This window comes from Lampris incognitus, chromosome 9, assembly GCF_029633865.1.
Source record: "Lampris incognitus isolate fLamInc1 chromosome 9, fLamInc1.hap2, whole genome shotgun sequence".
Classification (NCBI taxonomy): Eukaryota; Metazoa; Chordata; class Actinopteri; order Lampriformes; family Lampridae; genus Lampris; species Lampris incognitus.
This window is the reverse complement of record NC_079219.1, coordinates 36,527,421-36,551,491: the sequence shown is the minus strand read 5'-3', so window position 1 is coordinate 36,551,491 and position 24,071 is coordinate 36,527,421. Positions and strand designations below refer to the sequence as shown.

General features: G+C 44.8%; 1 long non-coding RNA gene across 2 annotated transcripts in view; it reads left to right on the top strand.

Annotated features, from left to right (window-relative positions):
- LOC130117970 (uncharacterized) overlaps positions 1 to 24,071 on the top strand; it is a 156,672-nt gene that overhangs the window by 52,170 nt on the left and 80,431 nt on the right. For both annotated transcript variants that reach the window (XR_008810727.1, XR_008810726.1), the window contains exon 2: positions 9,741 to 9,877. This is a non-coding gene — a long non-coding RNA (uncharacterized LOC130117970). The remainder of the gene's footprint in view (positions 1 to 9,740; positions 9,878 to 24,071) is intronic.

The window sequence follows — 24,071 nt, the reverse complement described above, 5'->3', positions numbered from 1 at the left end:
GGTCATTCACAGAGCTCTTTAAGTAGCACTCTTCTTAGGTGTCCGGGTGGTGTGGCGGTCTATTCCGTTGCCTACCAACACGGGAATTGTTGGTTCGAATCCCTGTGTTACCTCCGGCTTGGTCAGGCGTCCCTACAGACAATTGGCTGCGTCTGCGGGTGGGAAGCCGGATGTGTCCTGGTCACTGCACTAGCACCTCCCCTGGTCGGTCAGGGCGCCTGTTCGGGGGGGAAGGGGCAATGGGGGGGGGGGGATAGCGTGATCCTCCGAAGCGCTACGTACCCCTGGCGAAACGCCTCACTGCCAGCTGAAAAAAAGTGGTTGGCAACTCCACATGTATTGGCGGAGACATGTGGTAGTCTGCAGTCCTCCCCGGATCAGCAGAGAAGGTGGAGCAGCAACTGGGACAGCTTGGAAGAGTGGGGTAATTAGCCAAGTACAATTGGGGAGAAAAGGGGGGAAAAATCCCCCCCCCAAAAAAGTAGCACTCTTCCTGGATTAGATGCTGTTGCAGTAAAAATCAAACTCTGAGAATTACACATGGTATATCATTACTTGTTTAAGAAGTCAGGGTGTCAAAGAAAGAAAAGGATTTGTTCAAATGCTTGTCTCAATTTCTCCTGCTTTTCTTTTGGGTAACTTTTATGTTTGGTGCATACCACATTTCATTTTCAACTCTCTATTTAAGGATGATTTGAAAGCACACTATCAGTGGGTATACCCTCTTTGCACCCTGGGCAAGTCCCCCCCCCCCCAACAAAAAAGCACCATTCTGCACTGTTATTTGGAGCGACACAAATAAATAATCATAACAATTAAAACTATATAATTATAAACATATAAGAATCATAAATATCAAAAAGAAGTACCCCAAGACAAATAGAAACAAAAATTGTAGTAGATAAATACAGATAAAAAGGATAATTGAATTATTACACTATTACCCTATTGCCAACAAAAAACACAAGAATCAAACTAAATTGCACAAATCCAATATCACCCAAATACACAAATATGATAACACACTTATAAAGAAGAGAAACTGATAATTACACTATTGTAGCATTGACCTCCCACATTATGAAGACCCTGGAAAGACCTATCCTGGAGTAGCTTCGGCCCACGGTCAAGCCACACTTCAGTTCACCTATCAGCCCCAACTGGGAGTTGAGTATGCCATCATTTACTTTAACCGTGCCTATGCCTACCTGGATAGGCCAGCAAACATTGTGAGGATCATGTTCTTTGACTTCTCTAGTGCCTTCAACACCATCCAGCCGGATCTACTGGGTGAGAAGGTGACAGCAGTGCAGGTAGATGCCCCCCTTGTGTCCTGGATTGTTAACTACCTTACTGGTAGACCACAGTATGTACACTTGCAACACTGTGTGTCGGACTGAGTGGTCAGCAACACTGGGGCTCCGCAGGGGACGGTCCTGTCTCCCTTCTTTTTCACCCTCTACACCACGGACTTTAACTACCACACAGAGTCCTGCCATCTTCAGATGTTCTCTGATGGCTCTGCTATATGCCCATTTCACGCCGCGGCCATCTTGGATTTAAAAAAACCAAGCGGTGGGAACTTAGCCACGCCCCTTTTTTACTTCATTGAAAACACTGCTGGAAGCAACATGTCGTACTGCTGTGTACCATCCTGCAACTCCTATCAAAGAAGGGAAAGAGATAAATCTGTATATATGTGTGTGTGTATATATATATTCACTAATCTTTCAATAGTGGATAGCTCTGTTCTGACACATCATCTTGATAACAGGAAAATGTGTGGATTTATATTGCTTCCCACATGTATGACATATCCTCATGTGTCCAGTGAGGTTTGGGCGACTCTACCTGATCATGACTACGACGTGAAGCTGGTCTTTCTGTGGAAGACCAGCTTGACGCAGTAAAGAAACGCATCGCTTTCCTGGAGGATGAAAATAAAAAGCTGAAAAGTGAGCGTTTTGGTCTAGAACGCTTCCAGTGTGCGCCCAATCTGATCAGGTTTTACACTGGTTTTAAGGATTACCACACCCTCAAAGCACTCTTCCTAGCTTTACAGCCTACTGCAGAGTCCATGGTGCGATGGACTCAAATGCAAAGGAACAGCCATAACCTAGAACACATTTCTGTGTCTGGCTTCCATGCAGAGCATTTATCGCTGATTGATCAGTTTTTCCTGTTCTTGAGCCATGTGAGGCAGGGCTTTTTTGCTCCAGTTTTATCTGTACGATTCAATGTGTCGCCGGCCACAGTCAGCAGGAACTGTACGACGTGGGCCAACGATTTGCTCTTTATGTTAGGGACCCTCCCAATATGGCCTAGCAGAGCAGCAGTAGACGAGCTAATGCCACCAGTATTCAGGGAATTCTACCCAAACACAAGAGTGATACTAGACTGCACAGAGATCCGCATCGAGACAGCTAGTTCGAAGGTTTTGAACACCATGACATACTCCCATTATAAAAGTAACACTACACTGAAGTCCCTGATTGGGATCACTCCCTCAGGGTCAGTTAGCCTGGTAAGTAATCTATACACAGTATGTATTTCTAATAAGGAGATAACTAAGAGGTCAGGTGTTCTGGACCTCTTAGAGTCAGGTGATGAGGTCATGGCCGATAAGGGCTTCCTTATCAAAGGCCTGCTCGATGAAATAGATGTAAAACTTGTCATCCCTGCATTTTTAGGCCCAAGTGGACAGTTTAGCTGTGATGAGCTCACAGACACAGAGTATTGCTGGCTTGAGAATACACGTCGAATGGTCAATAAGACGCATAAAGGAGTACCACATTTTTGATGGAGTCATACCCCTTTCACTAAGTGGAACAGTCAACCAACTGTGGACTGTGTGTGCTCTCCTAACAAATTTTCAGGGACCACTGTTTTAAACCTTTGTTAAATTCAGCTGACAAGAAAATAGTGCACACAAACCTTAGATAGATTGAAACATATTTAACTTCATTTCAGTACAGTCCCATTTTTTAGCCCACACCTTGAGATGAGCAATCACTATCTTAGTTTAGTAAACAATTGATGATTTGAGTTGGTAGTGAGTTCCAGTTTATTGCTACAAGAGAATGACAGTTGACTGAACATATTTTAGTTTAAAATGAACCAACAGTTTTGTTAAAGTTAAAGGACAAAGAATGAAAATATTGTAGATGGGACAATCTAATGTATAAATATTTAATGTACAGTATAAAAATGAAATGTATCTTATTTTTTATTTTATTGTGATTAAACAGCTTCTTTGAATACAGCCCTGTGTGTGTGTCTCTCCTCACCGGCACAGGAGAGGCAGAAAGTACTCGAAAAAGAAAAGATCCAGCTTAGTTTTCATATTGTGGTAAATGACGGTAGGTGCTCGAGGTTGGTAGTCCAAACCGTGTTTGCTGCTGCTAGCCCCAGCTGCATTGATTTCCGATTGAGTAAGAAGGGGGCGTGGCTAAATTCCCACCACTTGTTTTTTTTTTCAAATCCAAGATGGCCGCTGCGTGAAACGGGCGTATAGTCGGATAAATATATACCAAGAAGGCGGCGCGCTGGACGCAGCGGCAACTGTGGTTCCCTGTTCAGTGTCGTGTTTTCTTTGTTATTTATACTTTAGTTTTAAGTTTATTTACAAGTGCAAACTACTAAGGTAGTGTAGTGAATTCGGGGGGCGCTCTGGGAGACCGTCGCCATGGCCGGGACGCGAACCTGTGTCTCCCGCTCCGCAAGCGACAACGTTAACCAGTCGACTAAAGGGTCCGACCCGTTAGTCAAGGACCAACGTGTCTACTTATCCATGCACGTTACACTACCCCCCTCCATCGGGAAGCGCGTCCCCGCGCTTAAGCATATCAGCTCCTTCACGCCTCAGGGCGCATACGCTTCCGATGGCCTTACGGTCGCTTCATCCCACTTCTGGCACCAATGTAGCGAATTCGGGGGACAACGCAACCACAGGAACTGCCGCGGCCGGGAAGCGAACCCGTATCGCCCGCACCGCAGGAGGCATCGCTAACCGCTCGTCTAAAGGGTCAGACCCGCGAGCTAGCGACCAGCGTGTCATCTTATCCATGCACGTTACAGTAGTTTACACAAGTGTAAACTCTTCTACAACCGTCAGGAACTTTTAAACCTCAGAACGGATTACTCACTTCCCTCCACCGTCACGGACAATTTCCCCATCGATATTATCCGCTCACCGGTCTTGCAGTGGAAACGCTGCCCCCGTCGGCAACATAAACAGAAGAGGGGGAAACGTGGCGGGCTACATGCTAAGCTAAGTAGCGTTCCCTTCAAAGTGTTCCTCCCCAGCATCTTCATGGCTAATGTCCGATCGTTAGCTAACAAAATGGACGAGATAAGACTCAGGCTGTCCTCTCAGAAAAGGCTGCAGAACTGCTGTCTGCTGATGTTTACGGAGACTTGGCTCAACAGCAACATAGCCGACTCGGCAGTCGAGCTAGCGGGCCGCACAGCCTTCCGTGCCGACAAGACAGCGGACTCCGGCAAGATCCGCGGAGGAGGTTTGAGTATTTATGTCAATAACTCTTGGTGCAACAATATAAAGATCGTTGAAAGGCATTGCTCTGCTGATCTCGAGCTCCTTATGATCCAGTGCAGGCCTTTTTACCTGCCCAGGGAGCTAACGGCCATTACCATCGCCGCTGTATACACCCCCCCACATGCTAATGCTAAGGTAGCACTTAAACAGCTACAATGTGCCATCAGCAGACAACAGACCAAACACCCGGACAATGCCTTTATCATAGGGGGTGACTTTAACCAGGCTAACCTCAGTGCTGTCTTGCCCAAATTCCATCAGCATGTCTCCTGCCCCACTAGGGGACAAAACACCCTGGACCATCTCTATACAAACATCAAGGACTCATACAAAGCTACTCCCTGCCCTCATCTGGGGCATTCTGACCACCTCTGCCTGTTCGTGGTCCCAGCCTACATACCCCTAATAAAAACGGGTCAAGCCAGCAGTAAAGACAATCACTGTCCAGCCAGAAGGAGCAGTCTCTGAACTCCATGACTGTTTTGAAAACACAGACTGGAGTATTTTTGCACATTCAGCTACCCATGGCTCCCATATATACATTAATGAACAGACATCTGCCATACTAGCCTACATTAACTTTTGCACTGAGAGTGTCACAATAACAAAATCAGTCCGCACCTTTCCAAACCAGAAACCCTGGATGACCAGTGAGGTTCGGCAGCTGCTGAAAGTCCGGGATGCAGCGTTCAAGTGAGGTAACTGTGAGGCCTACAGCGCAGCCAGATCCAACCTCAAAAAGGGCATCAGAACAGCCAAACATAAATATTCCCTATGAATATTCCCCTTTCACAATAACTCTGATCCTCGGCGAATGTGGCAAGGCATTCAGTCTATCACAGACTACAAAAGCTCTAATCGCGGTCCCACTGTCCATGATGCCTCCCTGCTAGACAAGCTAAATAATTTCTATGCCTGCTTCGACAAGGACAATACTGACCCAGCCACAAGAATCCCCAGCCACCCAGAAAACCAGGTGCTCACTCTATCAGTCGCAGAGGTCAGAGAATCACTGCGCAGAGTGAACACACGGAAGGCTGCCGGACCAGACGGCATACCGGGTTGGGTGTACCGGGAATGTGCCAACCAGCTGGCTGAGGTCTTCACACCTGTATTTAACCTCTCACTGTCCCAATCTAAAGTCCCAGCATGCTTTAAGACCACCTCTATCATTCCTGTCTCCAAGAAATCAACATCCACATGTCTGAATGACTACCGACAAAATCTCCGTGGTTTGGCGACAAAAAAAAAAAGTTGAGCAAAGTTCAACTTCATGCACATGAACAGCGACAGAGTCGAGTGACGCCCAATCAGAGGGCACATGTGTTCCTCTTATATTCTTTCGTTGTGAAATGTTTTCTTAAACTTTAGTTCCTATATCTTAGGAACATCTAACATCTTAGTTCCCATAGCCGACATGGAAGAGAAACTGATTGCAGTTGATGCTGGCTTTCCTGTCAAGATATGTTGAATGTGAACCTTTTCAACCATAAGTTGGATCGCCTGAAATGTTTTCACTGGAAATACATGTGTAACCCTTACACATGCATCAGGGTATAACTTGATTTTTGATAAAAAATGTGAAGATATATTCAAAAGCTTAGCGAATAGGCTACTAATATACATTGCTAGATAGTTTCTACCAGGAGGAAAAACCTGTCAGACTGGACAAACTTATCATCCAATAACGGATTTCCACTGGACAGCATATTTTGCAGAGATGGTGTGAGATGTGGCCTTAATAACTGTGTGTGTATATTTGTCCCTCACTCCAATCAGTGCTCTTGTTCATTTCGACCTGATGAGGCAAAAACACAAACCATACCTTCCACAATAGTATGTCTGAACACAGCTGTGAATGCCTTCAGTACCTTTGCTGCATTGGTGCAGCAGTGCAGTGAGTAATATATATTTATAATATTTATTAATATATAAATTTTTTTGGAAAATTGATGCATCTGCTATCAATACATTTGTAGCCCACTTCCTCGAAACTACGTTAGCAACGCCCACATGTTGGTTGCAAGCGACAGCTAGGCAACTTGGTAAAACTGAGCAACAAAGTTGCTGCCGGTGTGAGCGCAGCAGCGTAAGACAAACTCAGAGCTGTCCACAAATTTTTATGAATTTCTGAGAGCTCCCTTTCGTGTATATAAATATCAACTGCTCAAGTAGGGTCATGGTCTCAAACACAACCAGTGCATGCACTTCTGCCATTTTAGGCGAAAAACAATTATGCCACCCCTCTATTTGCAACGTAGAGGGACATTTTTATGTGTAAAAAATTGGTGGGGCAGCAACCACTTCTATGTGTGTGTGTGTGTGTGTATTTGTGTGAGAGAGAGAGAGAGGGAGAGTGAGAGGGAGAGAGCAACTGCACAAGTTTCATTACCACTGTCTTAAGAATGTGATATTCTAAGCCATCACAACCAAGCTCAGAACAAATGAGCCTACCACTGAAGGCCACAACAAAGCACACAGACAACTTTTTAGGGATACAGATCCATTCTATCACAACAACCTTAACAGATAAGCATGAACATGCTGTCACCCGTCACCATCTATCTCAATTGATCCAGCACAAAGATATAGCCAATGCACAGACCAGCACCACAAAGGCAGGATGATAAAATATGCTTTCACTCACCAAAGCTGAGGGCTCACTTCAAGAGAAAGACAGCATGGCAGTTCTTCCTTTGGGCAAACTTCTTTTCTCTTCACCTGTTTGTTATGCTGCTCAGTGGAGTGCCTGTATTCACTGTCAATTTGGGCAGCAGCGTTTACCCTTCCATGTAAGCCCAGTTTCACAGCATTGTCCAGATGACTCCCGCTGCTCTCATGTTTTGTTATCCTCTCGGGAAGATGTTTCAAATCGTGGTAACCAGTCCCCGACCAAGTACCATCTCCACCAAATAGCAGACATGGAAAACAAAATAGTGCCTTCTTTTTTAAGCTAGCCGTTAGCCACTTCTTCTTTGGAAACCACTCCATGTTATACCTGCAGTTAATTTTACCAGCAATTTGAATGATGACAATATCCTATGGCTGGTGGGCACCAAGGCACTGTATTTCCAATTTCTCCCCCAGTTAAGGGTTCCAAACATGTGCTTGAGTATGAAATCCACTTGGTTAATTTTCTTAACTGGCGTTAGCTGAGAGAGTCTCTCCTCTTCTTGCGGATTTACCATCAATTTAAAAGCTAGTGCTGATTGGCTATCTGTCTGACAGGCTCAGATAGATATCCAATCAACTCTGAAATAAATATGAAATGATGCTGCAGTGGGGCTATGGGCTGTCAGCCCCACCTGCCACCAAATTTGTGTGATCTACATTGAATGCACTAACACTCTGAGCATGCATATTCATATTTTCTTATGTACAATACACACTGCATTGTGAGATCTATGGGCTAGCCCCACATTCAGACCACCGTAGGCATAGCGTAGACAAAAACTGGGAGAACACAGTCTAAGGCAGCAAGGCAGGGACCAATAAACATGAACTAAAATCCTAAAACAATTGATATGCAATTTAGGAAGACTCCATTATAGCAGATAATAATTTGAGAATTAATAATAACTTCATTTGTTTGGAGTTTTTTTCTTTTCTTGTGACAATGACCAGTTGCCACTGGCACCGTACCATACCAGCAACAACACACAAAAGCTAATATGCCACACATAATGCAAACAGTCTAGTGCAGGGGTGGTTAACCATGTGCCATGGAGAGGCATGTGTATGTAGGTTTTCATTCCAGCCGGACTCCACACCAGGTGATTTCACTGATTAGCAACCCTTCAACCAAAGAGTAGGAATGTATCGGTGAAATCACCTGGTGTGGAGTTGGGTTGGAATGAAAACCTGCATACACATGGCTCTCCATGGCACATGGTTAGCCACCGCTGGTCTAGTGCAATGCTAGGGATTTCAAAGTGTCAACAGTATGCATGACCCAATATGCAAGCATTTTGTGGATCCATATACAAATAATGCACCAGAAAGATCTGCATAATAACTACAGTAACCTGGTTCCAAATTATTTACAGCAGAGTCATGACAACACGTACAGCTATTTTCCAAATAATCCAATTTCAGCTCCTCAAACTTAATAACACCAGTGCAAATCTCTCCTATACACCACTTTCTCATGTCCATCAAACATACACACATTAAATGTGTGGAAGCACATATCATGCAACTTAAACAATGACTAGAGCGCAAGTGAAGTTTACCTTTAAGTAGTGTACATGGTAGGCATACTTTTTTTCTCGAAGACAATAGAAATTGGTGTCAGTAGGCTAGGCTACCATTGGCTTGTGAGAGCTGCGGGTGGGAGGCGGCTGTAGGTGCGGCATGATTGACACATTCCTCAGCAATTCATTGTGCTTGCAGATCGCATAGCCTAGCGAACCTGCAGTTACTTCTATTGATCCGTGTATTTGCTTATGAATAATTGGCCCACATTTCACTCCCCTTGCCAATTGCCTAGTTTGCCTATATGGACATGCCGGCAGTGGTGTGAAACTGATCGTGCAAATGTCACCATTCTGAATTATTTTGTGTGGGCGCCCTGTGCCGCCTCCAACAAGATGCCACCCTGGGTGGCTGCTCGTGTCGCCCATACCTAAATTCACTACTGACAGAACCTGTTGACAGTAATGGGAATGTATATGGACAATGACATCTATGTAATAGACTGGTAAACAACTGATACAGTTAGCTGGTATATGATCGGATGACGAGCAAAGAGTCAGTGTGTGACTAGAAAATGCACATGCCATTTGAGTCTCACAGCCTCGGAAATACAGAAAACTTGTTGTTGGAAGCAGCATAAGACAAGGCTTGATTTTTCACTGGACACAATGAGCTGACTTGTCACTCATGGCAGAGCTCAGATCTTTGCATAGTTGTCTAAGCACCACCTACACATGTACGCGCACACAGCCCTGTCTTCCTTCCTATGAAGTGAAAATGCTTCTTTGTTTATCCCACAGCAGTAAAAAAGCAAGCACACCACAGTTTGACAGTGTCTCTTTTTCTTTACTCCAAACAGCCTGGGTTATTGCCCTAATTAAGCCATTATAAGCCCTTATTAAGCAACCACGGGCCCCATTAGGCAGTTCATTAAGTTATTTCATCCTTTTATTCATTCATTAACTTCTCTACTTTTCTGTTTCATTCTCAGGGAGTGCGGGAGCTGAGAGGTCCGGGAGATCATGACCTTAATTCTCTGTCAAGACAGTTGGTTTAATTAACACTGGAAGAATCCTCAACGGCCCACAGCATGACAATGGAGATGTAGTGGGGAATTGGATTGCTGAGGTAAGGGGAAAAGCCGATGTGTGTCTGTGGGTTATTTAGGTTGATAATGCTTAAAATGATCACAGTGGGGCATCCGGGTAGTGTAGCAGTCTATTCCATTGCCTACCAACACAGTAATCGCCGGTTTGAATCCCCACGTTACCTCTGGCTTGGTCGGGTGTCCCTACAGACACAATTGGCCGTGTCTGTGGGTGGGAAGCCGGATGTGGGTATGTGTCCTGGTTGCTGCACTAGCGCCTCCTCTGGTCAGTCAGGGCACCTGTTCCGCGGGGGGGGGACTGGGTGGAATAGTGGGATCCTCCCACGTCTACGTCCCCCTGGTGAAACTCCTCACTGTCAGGTGAAAAGTAGCGGCTGGTGACTCCACATGTGTCGGAGGAGGCATGTGGTAGTCTGCAGCCCTCCCCGGATCGGCAGAGGGGGTGGAGCAGAGACCGCCAGGACAGCTCGGAAGAGTTGGGTAATTGGATGGGTACAATTGGGTCGAAGAAAGGGAAAAAAAAATCCAACAAAAAAAAAGAAAGAAGATCAAATTGAGTCTATAAGCCATATGTAGGAAGTATTCCATGTGCCGAAAAAGGTGTTTTAAAAAATACAAACTTTTTATTGAAGAGGCCCAGAGTATTGGCCTAACACAGAGGCCTTGCTAGCCAGATTACACCAATGACAGTATGTGGAAGAGAATAAGACACTGAAAACTACATGTTGGACAAACTTCTGTTGTGAGGTGATTTATTTATTTATTTTCCAAATTATAAGGTTATGTACAGTGCCCACTAATTACCCATGAAAGGTTACTGTTATTTTTACCCTTTTCCTGTTTTTGTGCTCCACATCAGATCGCTGAATCATGTCTGAAAAGGAAAAGAGACTGTTAACCCTTTACTAGACCAGACCTGTTTTGAGGTCATCACAAGATGAGCTGCTATGATACCATGTTTTCACTATCAGGATCGGGATCCTGTATTTTATATTTCAGTTATTATTTCAGAGTCAACAGTGACACCTGCATCACTTTAGAAGATCTGAAACTCACAATGACTAAATGATTGAATGAAAGCCAAAACTCCCCTGGAGGAGTCAGTGTGATGTGCATGCTCTCAACTTAAGGGTTTAACTTTCCACAGGATGAAACCGTGTATTTTTTTTTGGGGAGGGGGGGGGGCAACAATATAAAATTCTTCATTGCATGTCTAAAATTGAGAAGTGCAGCATAGGATGGAAACCCTTGCATAGGATGGAAACCCTTCCACTGCTCTTTAAGCAAATGCACTTTTTGGATAATCCAGTGCGGCACATGGAAACCCAACGTTTCGGTCTCCTCGCCAATGTTAATTTTAATCTTAACGGTAGCAGTGATGGGATTAGCAAAGTGGCCATTAGCAGTAGCTGACGTTGCCACAGTTGTGTGTGTGTGTGTGTGTGTGTGTGTGTGTGTGTGTGTGTGTGTGTGTGTGGTGTGGTGTGGGTGGATTTCCAGCTCTGTGGGAAATATGCAGAGGTGAAACTCGAGCGTGTGGGCTGTCTTGCCTTTTGACATTGCATCATAATAGGGCCTCAGAGAACGTTTGCCTTTGGCAGCAGAGAAATTTGGTCCCAAGGGAGGTTAGGGCGAAACAGGTGTGTTAATTCTCACATGGGAAGATAGTTTACTGAGGCACAGAAATGCTCTATCAGAATCAGAAACAGAATCAGAAACACTTTGTCATTTCATTTCGTGCACTTGTGCACAGGAAATGAAATGAAACATCATTTCCCCCAACCCACAACAAAGACAAAAAAACATATCCAAAAAACTACTGGAACTGCAAGAACACATATATCCAGACTAACACATAGTATATCTAAACTAAAAAAAAAAAATCACTCCCCAGGAGAGCGAACGCAAGCCAGGATGACTGTTGGAACCGCCGGTCTGCGTGGGCTAGCAGTTAGCTTAGCCTGCCCCGCTTCCGCGTCCTGTCAGACCGCCCTCAGTGTTACCTCTTTGGGCACAGCTCCAGGCGGGGCCGTGGAGCATTGATCCAGCACCGGCTCTCCCAGCCATCAAACGAAGACAGACAGAGATGCAGATATGGACAGAGACACTGCGTGGACGGTACTGGGTGAGCAGAGACACTTCATTGGACGGTACTGGCTGAGCAGAGACACGGCATTGGACGGTACTTAGTGAGGCCGCGAATGTGAATTTGCGCCGCCATCTTCCCACAACGGGACTGGGTGAGGCCGCTGAAAAGGTGAATTTACGCCACCATCTTAATTAGAATGTATAAATATGCACCCCGCCCCCCCCCCTGAAAAAAGTTGAATAAATAATTAACAAATAGAAATAGTTAAGAGCTTTGAACCACTCCTTGGAAGAAAGGCTGTAAGTGTGTGTAGGTTAAGGCATGGGTGCATGAAAGGCACAGTGATACAGTCCCTTTACCAGAGCACATGCAGACTGATGAAAGCTAGGTGTCTATTGACTCTGGTGTGTGTGTGTGGGGGGGGGGGGTGTGGGGTGTGTGTAAGAAGGAGGTGGGGTTTGTGTGCCTATTTGTTTATTTATTAACGGGTTTGGATCCTGCTGAGGTGACAGATGTTCGCGACAGAGGTGGGCAGAGATGAGACGGAGTGTCCACATTAATACACTGGTGTGCACGTGTGTTGAGGGCACCTTTCACCAAGTAAGATGGAAAATATGAAAATACACCTCTGTCTTCACTGTGTGTGTGTGTGTGTGTGTGTGTGTGTATGTGTGTGTGTGTTGATACCATGAACAACTGAGAGGTAGGATTTCCTTGGAAACAAGTCACTACGTTAAGAATTCAGGGTGTAACAGATGCCCAAACTCCAGGGTTCTCTCCCTCTCTCTCTCTCTCTCTCTCTCTCTCTCTCTCTCTCTCTCTAACTAACTCTAATGCTATCTCTCCCTTCTCTTTTTTCCTCTCCTTTAGTACTTTTTTGTCTTGTCCCTTTACCTATTTTTTTTAACCCGGTTTCCAGTTTTCCCTTAGGAAACGCACATGTGCACCCCAGTGTATTAATGTGGACACTCCGTCTCATCTCTGCCACAAAATAAGAGGAGGGGCTAGTCAGACAGACAGGACTATATATGTGGCGGCCTGTCCAGGGTGTCTCCCCACCTGCTGCCCAATGACTGCTGGGATAGGCTCTAGCGTCCTGTGACCCGAATTCGGATAAATAGCTTGGATAATGGATGGATATATGTATACACACACACACACACACACACACACACACACACACACACACACACACACACATATATATATATATATATATATATCCATATCCATCCATTATGTCAACTGCTTATCCTGCACTCAGGGTCGTGAGGATGCTGGAGCCTATTCCAGCAGACATTGGGCGGCAGGCGGGGAGACACCCTGGACAGGCCGCCAGGCCATCACAGGGCCCACACACACACACACACACACACACACACACACATTCATACCTAGGGACAATTTTAGTATGGCTGATTCACCTGACCTACATTACATGTCTTTGGACTGTGGGAGGAAACCGGGACCCCCGGAGGAAACCCACGCAGACACGGGGAGAACACGCAAATGCCACACTGAGGACGACCCGGGATGACCCCCACTACCCCGGGGCTCGAACCCAGGACCTTCTTACTGTGAGGCGACCGCGCTAACCACTGTGCCGCCAGAAATATATAATATATAAAGTTGCAAAATTACAACAGGAAAGCACAGGGGGAATAAATTGTGGACACACATGCCTACACACACAAACCCAAACACCCAAATGTGTAAGATGATTCAGATGACGAGTTTCACAACTAGTACCATAAGTTCCAGCCAAAAGCAGAAGCTGTAACAGCTTTTAGCATCGGGCGGGGAGAAATGAAACTCTGTTTGAACATCTACAGTTGAGGCATTTGAAAAGTTTTTCGTACATATTGTACTGTGAACTGTGATGGCGTACAGAGAGGATCACCGTAACTCGGGTCGACGTGTAGATATATGAAAAACATGAACATCTCTGCACATGGTTTGCATCCTGGCCCATGCGAGCCGGCCTGCATGGATCCTTAGCTGTGTGTTTAAATTGGCTGTAATTGTTGCTGTAGTCTACTCAATGAAAGCAATCAAAGGCAAGCAATTACAAGACATAGGTCAACCAGCCCTTGGGGGAGAACTGGAGACCAGGAGACAGATGCACACACACACACACACACACACACACACACACACACACACACACACACACACACACACACACACACACACACACACACACACACACGTAGCAATGTACCAAGTGGGTGTGCGTACGCAGTCAGGCAATGAAAGTGTGCACGCAGTCAGTCACCCAGACATTTCCTGCATGTTTCATGTAAGCCGGTCTCTTCTGCCTGGAGAGGAAGTGTGCTCTAATGGCTTTTCCCATGCGTCACAATCACTACATGTGGGAGGCAGACAGCCATGTGCATTCAGAGGGTGCACAAGAGAAACTGGCATTTATTTGCATATATTCATAACTTGTGTCTGTTAAAAATGTGACACATGCACATGTATTTTTTTTTTGTGCATTTTCAGAGGCTTAATGCATATTTCAAGGATTATTTTTGAGAAACTTTAAGTATGCATTTGCATGTGTCAGTTTAAAGTCTTACGCGTCTCTGTGTTTGTAGAAACCTCGTACTTCTATGTAAACTGTGAATGTTTTTCCACAATATTTTGGCTAAGTGCATGCATTTTGATATTTGCAGTTTCTGGACGACATCATGCCACACTTGGAGTGGTTGTATACACTCTTTTAAGACATCCTGTGCATGCATTTTATGCAGCTGTGTGTTTGTGAAATACATTTACTACTATGTGTGACTAGGAGGTGAGCTTTTGATGAAGTATCAACGCTTCTTGTGGTGTGTGTTCAAGTTTGAGTGTGCTTCTGAGAAATGTCTACTGCTCGGTTTTGCCTTTGAGACTGGGTGCAGTTTGAAATACTCCCCTAATCCGTTTCTCAGTCTTTGTTACCCTCCTCATTTCTCTACCAGACCTAATTCATATCGCATACTTTGTGAGAAGTTGTACTTTAAGTTGCAATATTTTCTAGTAATAAATGTGTGATTGGTACTGCAAATACAGCTCAGGCCTTTTTCAGTAGTGTATATATATATATATATATATATATATATATATATATATAATTTATTTTTTTGGAATTTTCCTCCTTTTTCTCCCCAATTATATCCAGCCAATTACGCCACTCTTCCGAGCCATCCCGGTCACCCCCCCCCCCTGTCAATCCGGGGAGGGCTGCAGACTACCACATGTCTCCTCCGATACATGCGGAGTCGCCAGCCACTCCTTTTCACCTGACAGTGAGGAGTTTTGCTACCCCCCCCCCCCAGTTCCCACTCCCACCGAACAGGCGCCTTGACTGACCAGAGGTTGCTCCACCCCCTCTGCTGATCTGGGGAGGGCTGCAGACTACCACATGCCCCCTCCGATACATGTGGAGGCGCCAGCCACTTCTTTTCACCTGACAGTGAGGAGTTTCGCCAGGGGGATGTAGCCACGCTATTCCCCCCAGTTCCCTCTCTCCCCCGAACAGGCGCCCCAACTGACCAGAGGAGGCGCTAGTGCAGCGACCAGGACACATACCCAAATCCGGCTTCCCAGCCGCAGTCATGGCCAATTGTGTCTGTAGGGACGCCCGACCAAGCTGGAGGTAACATGGGGATTCGAACCGGCGATCCCCATGTTGGTAGGCAACGGAATAGACCGCTAATGATGCACAGGGCTTTGCCTATATCAAACGAGTAATAAATGCCATGTTTTGTATTCGTAGCAATTCTTTTGACTTTTCCCAAGATCTTGCTACTAAAGCCTGATGATGTTGGGAACTCAACCCCAAATGTTGACCAGCATTTTGTGTTGCTATTGTAACTGTATTTGATATGTTTTCATTTATAATACTTTGCATCATTTTTCTGGACCCATACCTGCAGGTCATAAATCTTAAGCAATGCTAAATGGTCATATAGCCTCAAACTTCATACAAAAAAAACGACATAAAGAAAAAAAGAAACACTTCTAACTCTTGGAACTTGCAGTCGGTGGAGTGAAACAGGGTTAGCTAAACGTTCACTCTCCAAATGCTGTAGCTGCTGTAGTTCAGTTCAGAGCAATTGTAAGTGTTTTTCTCAACGATGTGTGTGCATTCAGAGACCAAGGTTGGTGCTGAGCCATCAGCGAGTCGCTAGCGAAAAATAATTTTGTCTGAAATGAAAAACAGAACCAAAACAGGTTTTTGATTGAGTCCAAGGCCTTTGGTGAACTTTTCATCTCAAACCATTACTCTGCTTCTCTCCTCCTCTCCGTCTCTCGCTGTGCTTCCTCGTCCAACTCCCTCATCTCCCCCCTCGCTCTCACACACTCCTGACCTTTTTCTTTAACTTTTTATGCCTTCTCTTCATCTCCCTTCCACCACCACCCCCTCCTCTCTCATCTCCCTTTCTCCTCCTTTCCTCATCTTTTTAGTTTCACCTCCTTTACCATCCTGTTGTCACAGCAGCAGCGACAGTGGTAATTTATTTCCCTTTTTTTTCCTCTCTTCACTATTCCTTTTATTTATGTCCCATCGCCACCTAGCTCTCTTTCTATTGCTCTCTATTGGCAGAAGCAGAAGCACTGGTAGCAGTTGAGCTCAGTTCAGCCGAGGTCAGACCGACAGTGTGCACTGCCCTGGGGACACACAGACCAGTTGGCTGTCAGCTAGTTCAGCTGGAAGGAGATGTCCTGATATTCTCCCTCCCTCTCACTCTATCTCGTTCTCGCTCTCTCGCCCTCTCTCTCTCGCTGTCTTGCTCTTTCTCTCGCTGTCTCGCTCTCTCTCTCTCTCGTGTGCTCTCTCTCTCTATCTAGCTCATTCTCTCCTTTCTGATTGCCGGTTACTCCCACTCAGCATCAGAGGCTGAAAAGATAAGGTCTTGGAATAGAAAATGTGGCCTTTAGTGCAAAAAAACCAAAATGTAATATTATATCTGCTGGATTCATTTCCACAAAATACACTGACTAAAGGTGCACCAACATTCAAGGAATAGTTTGTGTATTTATTCTCATGCTTCTCTCTCTCTCTCTCTCTCTCTCTCTCTCTCTCTCTCTCTCTCTCTCTCTCTCTCTCTCTCTCTCTCTCTCTCTCTCTCTCTCGTGCTTCTTCTTCAGCCTTCCCTTTCTGCTGCTCTCTTAGTCTCCAGCTCTTTCTCTGCACGTCCTCTAGTCCTCAAGTGTATCTCTTTTAACACACACACACACACGCATTTATACTTGAATGATTTATTTATGTCTGCATAAGTTGTTGCAGTAATCTCTGGTGTAGCGTGTGAGAATCTGATACTGGTGCAGATGTTATTCCAGCAGTGGGTTAAGTTGTGCTCCATACAAACTAGTTTTGATTTCGCTGTGAGCGCCTTGGTGTATGTGCATGTTTAAGCTCACTTCACTTCCCTTGACAAGGCTGATCTCAGTAAACACCAAGCCAGCCAAACGAGAGAGAGAGAGAGAGAGAACCAGGCATACAAATCCACTCTTAGAGCCATATATACTCGAACACAAACCCAGGCACTGCAGTCATGGACAGGAAGCTGATATTTTCCCAGACTTTGTTTTTTTTTTTTTCCTTTTCTTTCCTTTTCTTTTTTTTTTTTGAGTCTGATCTGACAATTGAAGCTTCCTTTGAGAACCTAATAATACAACATGCCCATTGTGCAACATGCCATTTCCCCTGGCCTGATATAGAAATCGAGACCGGGTTTGCATGCAGTCTCTCCACTCCCAGGGTGATAGGGTTGACGAGGTTCAGTTTATACTGTGATCAGATTGGAGTATCGCACCACATCATAATAATGTTCTATTTTAGTCTGACTTGGCAGCTGAACATGAATCCACCCATGCCAGTACATCGATAGCCACTATTCAACTCTCCAGATTTTATTTATTTATTTATTTATTTTTCAGGGCGTAACATTGCAGGTAGTGTTTAATGTATTGGAGTTCCAGGATCAATGCAGGACTTTTCCATGATTTCACTAATATATTTAGAAGAAAGAAAGAAGTAAGCCACTTTATTTTGTCATTGTACAGTTGTTCAGTTACAATTAAATTTGTTTTCTGTATTTAACCCATCCTATTGTATAGGAGCACTAATACATTTATAGTACTGAAATACATTGTAGATGTCCAGAGTGGCAGTAAGGACTCAGGACTCAACAAGTGGTGCATTATTTCCGCTACATTGGTACAACTCTATTCTCAACATTATTATGCAAACATACAGGATTTGGGAGGGGGGCACCCTGCAGTTGCTTTTAAGGAAGTGTGTAGATATGGGTTTATTAGGTAATTTTTTTGTGTCTCATTTTTTGGTTACATTTATTTCTGTATTGCCTTTTGGAATCCCTATACTGTACTGGTACTGCACAGCATGCAGTACCAGTTCATATCACAGTTTCTGACTTTGTGTCCTTCAATTACCAATCAGATTAAAAACAAGGGTTTTCTCTTGGGTTGACACACATGCATGGTAAACTTGTAAAAACAGAAATATACTGAACAGTTTGTCATTTGATAAAAGTACTTTGAATTGCTGCTTTAACACGAAGCATAATGTACAATACTGGTGACAAAATGCCAATATTTATCAATCACATTAGGTAATATGTTTTGAATATTACCTAATGTGATTGATAAATATTGGCAGTACTTAAAAAATATTTAAAAAAGGTGACTGGAGGGTGTGCTCCAATTATCGGGGCATCACACTGCTCAGCTGCCCTGGGAAAGTCTACTCTAGTGTGCTGGAAAGGAGGCTCCGACTGATTGTCGAACCTCGAATCCAGGAGGAACAATTTGGATTCCGACCTGGCTGCAGAGCAACAGACCAACTCTTTACCCTTGCGGAAGTGCTGAGGGAGGCGTGGTAGTTTGACCAGCCAGTGTACATGTGTTTTGTGGACTTGGAGAATGCCTACGACTGTGTACCCCGGGGCACTCTGTGAGGGGTACTGCAGGAGGATGGGGTATTGGGGCAGTTGGTACAAGCCAGCTGGTTCTTGTATAACTAAAGGGAGAGCTGTGTCCGTATTCTCGGCACAAAGTCAAACAATTTTTCAGTGGATGTCGGACTCCACCAAGGTTGTCCCTTGTCTCCGAATATGTTTGTGATATTCATGGACAGGATCTCAAGGCACAGCCAAGATAAGGAGTGTATCTGTTTTGGGAACCCCCGAATTGCAACTCTGCTCATCACAAATGATGTGCTTTTGTTGGCTTCATCGGAACGCGACCTCCAACACGCACTGGGGTGGTTTGCAGCTGAGTGTGAAATGGCTGAGATGAGAGTCAGCACCTCCAAGTCTGAGGCCATGGTTCTCTACCGGAAAATGGTGGATTGCTCCCTCCGTGTTGGGGATGAGTTGTTGCCTCAAGTGAAGGAGTTCAAGTATCTTGAGGTCTTGTTCACGAGTGAGGGTAGGATGGAGCGGGAGATTGACAGGTGGATTGGTGCAGCATCAGCAGTAATGTGGACGTTGTACTGGACCGTTGTGGTGAAGAGGGAGCTGAGATGGAAGGCAAAGCTCTCAATTTATCAGTCAATCTTCATTCCAACCCTCACCTTTATGGTCATGAGCTTTGGGTAGTGATCGAAAGGGTGAGATCGTGGATACAAGTGGCTGAAATGAGTTTCCTCTGTAGGGTGTCTGGGCTCAGCCTTAGAGATAAGGCGAGGAGCTCGGACATCCGGATAGAGCTCAGAGTAGAGCCCCGCTGCTCCTTCAAATCAAAAGGAGCCAGTTGAGGTGGTTCGGGCATCTGATTAGGATGCCTCCTGGGCACCTTCCTTTGGAGGTTTTCCGTGCACATCCAACTGGGAGGAGACCCAGGGGTAGACCCAGAACTCGCTGGAGGGATTACATGTCCAATCTGGCCTGGGAATGCCTTAGGATCCCCCAGGAGGAGCTGGGGGCATTGCTGGGAGAGGGGCGTCTGGAGTGCCCTACTTAGCTTACTGCCACTGCGACCTGACCCCGGACAAGCGTCTGATGATAAGATGAGATTAGGTGATATGTTTAAGTGCAAGGACTTGTAATCCTTTTTTTTTTTTTAGTGCAAAACCCAAACAACAAGTGGGTCTCTTATGGTGCTTCTGTAATCTATAGTGATCATCAGTTTTTTACATGGCCTGGTTTCAGCAAAATATGAACTAATGTGGTAGAAGAAAGAGAGTTTATATTTCTCATTAGCATTATATTTTTTCTAGGTTTGTTTGTGGGGATTTTACTATAATTATTTGTTTCTACAATTATATAATCAAAATAGCACATTTGGCTGTGTAATGGGAGACCTAGATACAGAGTTTGTTTTAGTTCACAGGCAAAGCCAAGGTTTGAATCTGGTTTGGGCCTTCTATATCAGGAGCTTGTGTTACAGTTGATGTATTTCATTATGTTTTCAGTGACGTATTTTTCGTTTTTGTTGTGAAGCATGGTCTGTGGTGGTGAGAAAAAAACATTTTTTTTTTTTAGCAGAGACAATGTGGCTGTTTATACCTGGCATTAACGGTTATCCATCTCATTGGACTTGTCAGCAACCAGCGAGCCTGCAGCAGATATGGACACTTCTCCTGGATCGTCACCTTGCCATGGTGGAGAAGCTTGTGTGTGCCAATGATCCCAAGAGCCATGCCGTCCAGAGCTTGGCTCCTGGTAGGGTCACCCAAGGTGGATAGGTTAAGGGGGAGGTTCCAGACAAAGTGCGATCCAACAAAGACCTCAACGGTAGAACTGGTGGAAGATGTCTCTAGGTCACAATGGCAGTGAAGGTGGATGACGGCTGCAACAGAGGGTGGTCCCCAATTGTCTTGGATCTCCATGCCATTGGACTCTGGCCATCCCCTGCCAAGGACCATGTGGTGGCTGCAGGTACATCAGCCACTCCACATAAAAAGCTGTCACGCACAGGCATCCTCCCATTATGTGGCTCCAGGATCGGCCTCTATGCCTACCTGAGGACCCAGAGGGACCCAGCGGGACCCAGAGGGAGGACGGTCATACTCAACCCTGAGTGACCGCCGATGATGATGATGAAACATGGACAACTGGCTTCCTAGATCTTTGTTCATGAAGCCAAGCCAAGAGGGAGATCCGATCTCAAGTGGAACACTCTAAGTATGTCAGTTCTCATCTGGCATTAGAATGTGTCTCCTTGTGCATCTCGACAGATCACTTGTGATCAGATCTCACTTTCCCGCTCTATATGCAAATGAACACATACATCACTGTAGCAGGGGGTGTGGTTTAGCTTCGGCTCCAAGTGGAGAGAGGGAGTGTGGTCCGTGGGAGAGCAGCACACCGGCCCATGCAAGTGAACGAATGACAGACATTATCAAATGAAGCCTGTGTTAATTGCCTAACACCTTGTCCACTTTCCTCTTGAACTCTCCCTGTGGCATAGATGTGTCACAATCATGTAAATAAACAAGTAAATATATATATATATATATATATATATATATCAACACAGATACAGGAAAAAAAAGTTTTAATGCATTGCAGTACAGGCCTGTTTTGTGCGTCGTGCACTCATCAGCTGCTGAACAGTTTTGATTCCAGGGATTTGAGACTTCCTATAGTGGACCACTCCTATAGTCCCCCATGTATATATATATATATATATATATATATATATATATATATATATATATGCGAGAGTGTATGTTTGTATGTTCACTTAAAACTCAAGAAATACTCATTGTAGAGCAAAAATAAAGGTATCTTTAGAATCAGCACTTTCCAAGGATTGCACAGTGCAAAAAGTGTTTCAAAAACCAAGTAAAAAATGTGATTTATTTGCGAAATTGAGTTTATTTTGTGGTGATTTGCGGCGGCGGCCAAGACTGTTTGTATGTTCACTTAAAACTCCACAAATACTCATTGTAGAACAAAAAGAAAGGTGTCTATAGAACCAGCACTTACCAAGGATTGCACAGTTCGAAAATTATTTCAAAAACCAAGTAAAAAATTTGAATTATTTGCGAAAGAGGCATTCCAACGATGCTTTGTGGAGATGTCCGGCAAATCCTTCCAGTGGTCAAAGGAGGCACTACACCTAACATTGTCATTGCTATCCTGAAGGCACGCAACATAGTTTACCCTGAGGCGCTTGAGCACTGAGCAATTAATACACATAGGCAAAGAAGCTTGATGAATAGATTGAAATTATGACATTTGATAATTGTTGTTAATAACATTTGTTTATTTGACATCGTTTATCACATGTATCATATCATAAATTATCCTATATTTCATCATTGATTATATCGTAAAGATGAGATCGTGTTGGTTGTTTTGGTGAGAACATTTTCCCCGGGCAATGCCGGGTACCTCTGCTAGTAAACACATAAATGTACAGAGACACGAGAAGAGGGGAGTCGAAGCAACAGGCATTTAACAAAATGAGACATCCTTGCTCACTCAAGCCTCATTTTAATGTGCTGTCAATTATTATGACGTATTTCACATCTGTAAGTTATTACTGTCAATTATTCTACCAAATGATGCTGTCATACAAAATTTGAAGGCTCTTAAAGAAATAAAATAAATCATCTTGTAACCCAACTGCACTTCTTTTCTTTTATTTCCGTCCCACTTTGTTGCGAAGCACAACAGCTATTTAAAAAGAGTGAGTAGATAAACGTTATGATGGTGATGATGATCTGCCTGAAAGCCTTCAGATCCCTGACCTGATACATTGCATTTAAGAAACAGACTATTGTGGGTAGTTTCATATTATTGCAATGGCATGGACAGAGCAAATGCATATGGCGCCAGATAGAGACAAGTCTGACGAGGGAAATCAACTGAGTGAATTAGGAGCGTCAGGCTCCGATTTGTTTGCCTTCTTTCATTTTGTGCTCAAAGTACAGAGCAGAAGTTGAAACTCATCCTTAAAAATTGTCATGTGGGAAAATGTAAACGTCTGAACACTAGAGTTTGTAATTCTCAACCTGAACCCTGTCAGACTCGACCCGATCACATCAGTTCAGGCTCAGATTATTGTAATTATTCCAACAGGTTTGAGAGGGTCGGGCTCTGTGCTGCGGTGGAGAAATGAACTTGGACCTGAAGTTGAGCTTGAATGTGCAAGCGGGCGGGGGCTCTTCCACAGTTGTGGATTGGATGTGTCTCAGAAATTATAGATGAGATAACAAAAAAAAAAAACTAAACCCAGAGGGGGCGTCACGGTGGCGCAGTGGTTAGCGTGGTCGCCTCACAGCAAGAAGGTCCTGGATTCGAGCCCCGGAGTAGTCCAACCTTGGTGGGTCATCCCGGGTCGTCCTCTGTGTGGAGTTTGCATGTTTCCCCCATGTCTGCGTGGGTTTCCTCCGGGAGCTCCGGTTTCCTCCCACAGTCCAAAGACATGTAGGTCAGGTGAATTGGCCATACGAAATTGTCCCTAGGAATGAATGGGTGTGTGTGTGAGTGTGTGTCGGCCCTGTGATGGCCTGGCGGCCTGTCCAGGGGTGTCTCTCCGCCTGCCGCCCAATGACTGCTGGAATAGGCTCCAGCATCCGCGCGACCCTGAGAGCAAGATAAGCGATTAAGATAATGGATGGATGGATGGACTAAACCCAGAGGAGGCTTTGGTAACTGCCTAGTCAACTGATGTCGAGGCAGTCATTTCAAATGCGATGTGGACAAATGCGTCCCAGGCCACCTCTGAATGTTTGCTGAGCGATCTCAAAATGCATTTTGAACGCATTAGGTACATTCACATCTGTACTTAGAGCTGTCCACCTGTGATTGGATCCCCCAAAACACATGTTAATGCCAAGGTGTAAACAGCCACAGAGAATCAGACTTCATGACGTTCACCATGTAGTCCATCTTGCTGTTCATTACCCTTTGGGCAAAGCTTTTCCAAAGTCTGTCTGACCAGGATGACCACCACTATGTGTGTGTGTGTGTGTGTGTGTGTGTGTGTGTGTGTGTATATGTGTGTATGTGTATGTGTATGTGTATACACACGCGCATGCATGTGTGTGTGCATTTTTCTGTTGCCTTGCGTGCATCCCGGTCAGTCTGCTGGCTTGTCTTAGTTGTTATCTCGGGGCCAACCGTGCATCTTTCACTTTATCAGTGAGTCTATCAATCGGT